The following is a 5,651-nucleotide window of genomic DNA, read 5'->3' on the forward strand; positions in this document are numbered from 1 at the left end:
TCTATTTGCTTATTTATTTGCTCTGTGTGTGTGTGTGTGTGTGTGTGTGCGCGCGCGCTTAGAGTTGACTTCATCAAGATTTTGCGCCTTATAAATATTATTAGTAGTAGTAGTAGTATTTTTGTGTATTTATCTATTATTTTTTTTTTATTTATTTTATTTTATTTATTTATTTTATTTTTTTGTTATTTTATTTTATTTTATTTTATTTCTCTTTTTTTTTCCTCAAGGCCTTACTAAGCACGTTGGGTTACGCTGCTGGTCAGGCTCAGGCATCTGCTTGGCAGATGTGGTGTAGCGTATATGGATTAGACTGAACGCAGTGATGCCTCCTTGAGCTACTGATACTGATACTGATATTTATTTGATTTCTCATTTTACATTCATGTTTTATACAGACTTATGGAAGGCTCTCAAGGCTTCACCAGCGTATTGCCTTTCTTTTTCGTTTTTTATTTTTATTTTATTTTATTTTTTTTTTTTTTTTTAGCTTATTTGGCACAGTATATATTGATATATTCGTCATTCAGATGAGACAATAAATTGAGGTCCCATGTGGAGCATGCACTTAGCGCAATAAAAGAACCCATGGCAACAAAAGGGTTGTTCCTGGCAAAATTCTGTAGAAAAATCCACTTCGATAGGAAATACAAATAAAACTGCATGCAGGAAAAAATTTTAAAAAAAAGAAAAAAAAAGGGGGTGGCGCTGTAGTGTAGCGACGCACTCTCCCTGGGGAGAGCAGCCCGAATTTCACACAGAGAAATCTGTTGTGATAAAATCAAATACAAATACAAATACAAATATTGATCAGTCTTCACATTGATATATTCGTCATTCAGATGAGACAGTAAACTGAGGTCCCATGTGCAGCATGCACTTAGCGCACATAAAAGAACCCATGGCAATAAAAGGGTTGTTCCTGGCAAAATTCTGTAGAAAAATCCACTTCGATAGGAAATACAAATAAAACTACATGCAGGAAAAAATACAAAAAAAAAAAAAAAAGGGGGTGGCGCTGTAGTGTAGCGACGTGCTCTCCCTGGGGAGAGCAGCCCGAATTTCACACAGAGAAATCTGTTGTGATAAAATCAAATACAAATACAAATATTGATCAGTCTTCACACGCTTTGACGCCTCCGTGAAACTGAAACCTGAGTGAAGTGCTTGTGCCAGCAGGGCAGTGGATGAGTGTCCTGTGTTAAGCAGATAATATTGTGCACCTGTGAACCAGTCACTCAGAATACTCCATGTGACAACCATCTTTTGTTGTGATTTTTGGTCACGATTGTTGACCAGTCACTTGAAGTTTTCACTGATTTAGCTGTCAGTCTTCGTGTCTTAACTCTCTCTCCATATGAACGGCGAAAGAGAAGACGTTAACAGCGTTTCACCCCAATTACCGCCATCAAAATATTGCAAGTGGAAGGCTGTCATACTGAAGAGGTGAATGTTGACAAAGAATACCACAATTCTGATGACGGAAGCTAAAGGTTGGGTCATTGAGACACCCACTGGACATCCGAGGGGTCTGTGTAGAGGAAAAGAGAGGACTGGCCGTACTGAGTGAGTTAAGTAATTCAGAAAGGTTGAGATTTTTTCTTTTTTTATCAGGTTGCCTACTTTTTCTGATTTTCTGGGATTGTTTCTTGTCAGCATTCAGAGTTTAATGGTCAGATTGTCATCCTGGTATTGGAAGATATATATATTCTGTGATTTTTTATAAGTAATCTTGGATTGTGTAACACTGAGTGATGCTGTATGTGTCTGTGAGATGCACATAACATATATATGTCACTTTGTATGTGTGTGTGTGTGTGTGTGTGTCTCTGTGTGTGTGCGTGTGTCTGTGTGTGTGTATGTGTGTGTGTCTGTGTGTCTGTATGTGTGTATGTGTGTGTGTCTGTATGTGTGTGTGTGTGTCTGTGTGTGTGTGAATGCATGTTTTGTGTGCCAGTATGTGGAGGATGGGGCCTGTGAATATTTATCGGTTAAAGGTTGGGCCTGGGTGTTTTTGAGACTGCAGATTGTTGCATGTGTGTGTGTGTGTGTGTAGATTTGTGTCTGTGTCTGTGTCTTGCATGATTTTGTCAGTATACACACATGTGTGGGTGAGCATTTTTTATTTCAGTCATTTGCCTACTATGTTTCTTTCATTTGTATCATATCTTAATGCATTTGTTTATCTATCGATTTTACTCTGTTTCATGTTAATGGTTTACACAAACCTGGAGCAGGCTCTCGCAGCCTGACCAACACTTTGGGTTTCTGCACAGGTCAGGTATCTCCTTTTTTCTTCATATAGCAGATGTGGTGTGGTCTGTGTGGAACAGTCTGGACAATTTGACACCTTTTTTTTTTTTCTCCCTTGCACAGAAGGTTATATTTCTCAACATAGAAACATGCATCACACATTTTGGGATTTTTTTTTTAAGGACAAATACAGAGAAGAAGAAAAAACAACAAAGAAACCAAAAAAAATACTACTTAAATTTTTTTTTTAATTAAAAAAATTTTTTAAAAAAACCCAAAACATTTCACAAGTTTCATTACTCTGAGGTACACTTTGTTTTAAGTCAAAATAACAGAAAGAAAATTATGTCATCATGTGTATTGACGCTGAAAAAAACAAACAAACAAAAAACCTGAAAAACTTACACACACACACACACACACACACACATATATATATATGCATACACATACATGCATACACATACATACAATTTGACACTTTGTTGAAACATAAACTAGTAGTAGTAGTAGTAGCATTAGTGTTAGTATTATCATTAATTAACAGTAAAAAGCGGCAGCACTTTCCATTTACAAGGCCCACAACTTCAAGTCAAAGTTGCTTAGACCACCAATTCAACAAGCACAAACTATTATTATTACTAATAGTAACAGCATTCATATTAGTATTTCTTTCTCTGTCTCTGGACCTTGCGATTGGAATGAACTTCCTCTTTCGCTTCGTCAAGTCTCCACACTCCGCTCTTTCAAGTCTGGCCTTAAAACCCGTTTCTTCCCAAAATAGCCTCCTTTCCCTGCTTCTTCCTTGTCTTCAGTTTCTGCAGTTTTAGAGTTATGCATGCGTGTGAATGACTGGTGTGAAAGTGCTTTAATTTGTCTCTGCACAAGATTCAGTGCTATATAAATACCATCTATGTTTTAACCCGGTGTTCGGTTGTCTGTGTGTGTGTGTGTGTCCATGTGTTTGTGTGTCCGTGGTAAACTTTAACATTGACATTTTCTCTGCAAATACTTTGTCAGTTGACACCAAATTTGGCATAAAAATAGGAAAAATTCAGTTCTGCCCAGTCATCTTGTTTAAAACAATATTGCACCTCTGGGATGGGCACACACACACACACAAAATAAAAATAAAAAAGAAGCCTTATTATATGCAAACTGCATTTACTGTTATATTTATATTTTTTGTATTTTCTAAACTTGGCACTTTGACCTCTTATTCTGACACAACAACAAGAGGAGTCATTATTATCATTTTTTGTTCAAACAGGAACTTCTTTTGCTAAGCATGGAATTTTTAAATTGCAAATGTTTTGGTGCAGATAGTAAAAAAGGGGAAATTACTCTGTAATTAATGCTAGGGGACGTAATTTATCACAAGTGAGTCTTGAAGGCCTTGCCTGTCTTGTTATTATCATTGATTAACAGTAAAGAGCGACAGCAGTCTCCATTTACAAGGTTCACAACTTTGAGTCAAGGTTGCTTAAACTATCAAATCAGACACACACACACACACACACACACTGTCATATTGCTGCTGTGTGCACATGTCAAATGATCAGTATAAAGACAGGCCCAGAGCTTCCTTTTTTGAGGAAGTGCCTTGGTTTGTTCCAGTGAAAAGCGTTGGGCTTTCAATCTGAAGGTCCCGGGTTCAAACCTTGGTAACGATACCTGGTGGGTAAAGGGTGGAGATTTTTCCGATCTCCCAGGTCAACATATGTGCAGACCTGCTAGTGCCTGAACCCCCTTTGTGTGGGTATGCTGGTGGGTAAAGGGTGGAGATTTTTACGATCTCCCAGGTCAACATATGTGCAGACCTGCTAGTGCCTGAACCCCCTTTGTGTGTGTATGCAAGCAGAAGATCAAATACGCCCGTTAAAGATCCTGTAATCCATGTCAGCGTTCGGTGGGTTATGGAAACAAGAACATACCAGCATGCACCCCACCCCCCTCCCGCCTCCCAGAAAATGGAGTATGGCTGCCTGCATGGCAGGGTAAATAAGCAAAACGGTCATACATGTAAAATGTTACTTGTCTGAGTATGGCGGGGTAGAAATGGTCAATCACGTAAAAGCCCACTCATGTACATAGAAGCGAATGTGGGAGTTGCAGCCCACGAACAAAGAAGAAGTTCCAGTGTACCTTTCATATACCTGTGTGCTAGCTGGTAGTAAAAGCAACTTTGACTTGAAGTTATGTGCCTTGTAAGTGGAGAGAGTTACCACTGTTCATTGTTAATGTATTCTTATTTTTATTTTATTTATTTATTTATTTATTTTATTACTTTTTTTTTTCTCAAGGCCTGACTAAGCGCGTTGGGTTATGCTGCTGGTCAGGCATCTGCTTGGCAGATGTGGTGTAGCGTATATGGATGTGTCCGAATGCAGTGACGCCTCCTTGAGCTACTGATACTGATACTGACTCTCCTAGCCTGATTGTTCTTTCATTTTTTCATCATCATCATCATCATCATCGTCATTATCATCATGAACATATCATCAGCTATCTCCTGTCTGTGCCTCTGTCTTTCTCGACAGCTGACTACTGTAAATGAGAGGATTACTGAGAGGTGTGCTTTTCTTTGGCTTTTCACTGCTCACGTCCTCACCTTGATTGGCATGCACATCTGGGTGTGGCCACTGTGCATAGCTGACCTGTGTGTGTGTGTGTGTGTGTGTGTGCGTGCGTGTGTGTCACTAATTTGAAGGATCAAGTTGTGTTACCACTGTGTATAGTGTGTGTGTGTGTGTGTGTGTGTGTGTGATCGTGACTGGTTTGTAGGATCAGGTGGGGGTGCTATCAGGCTGATGAATGTTACTTTTTCAGTCATCATCAAAGTCAGCCAGAGAGTGAACTATTATGTACATAAGGTACATTTGTGGTGTGTGTATGATGTTTGTGTACTCTGTGTGTGAGTGTGTGTGTCTTTGTGTTTATGAGTTAAGGGTGTTTGTGTATTGTGTGTGTGTGTGTGCTGAGCAATTATTGTGTATGCCTATGCACTTCTATATTTGAGTAAAACATATAGTATGGCCTACTCAGTGCACACAGTAACAGCACTTGACATGATACACGTCAGAAACAAAATGGAAATTCTCTCTATGTGACTCTGCTGAGTCGCCTCTGTCCAGAAGCGTACGCACGTTCCATGTGGCAGTGGTCAGTGGGGTGCTCCTTGTTTTCTTCTTTCTTTCCTTTGTGTGTCGGCCGCTTGAGTAGGATCCCCGTCAGCCGCGGTATGCTGACTAGGGTGGTGTGTAGCAGGCAATGTTTAGGGCACCTTTTCTAGCCCCTTCCTCATGCCATGGAGGTGAGCAGTGCTGTCCTGAAGAGGGCTGCTCAGTCGCTCAGGGGGCTGCCGATCTCCACCGCTGCTCCAGTCGGTGAAAAACGAC

Source organism: Babylonia areolata, chromosome 32 (assembly GCF_041734735.1).
Source record: "Babylonia areolata isolate BAREFJ2019XMU chromosome 32, ASM4173473v1, whole genome shotgun sequence".
Taxonomy (NCBI): Eukaryota; Metazoa; Mollusca; class Gastropoda; order Neogastropoda; family Buccinidae; genus Babylonia; species Babylonia areolata.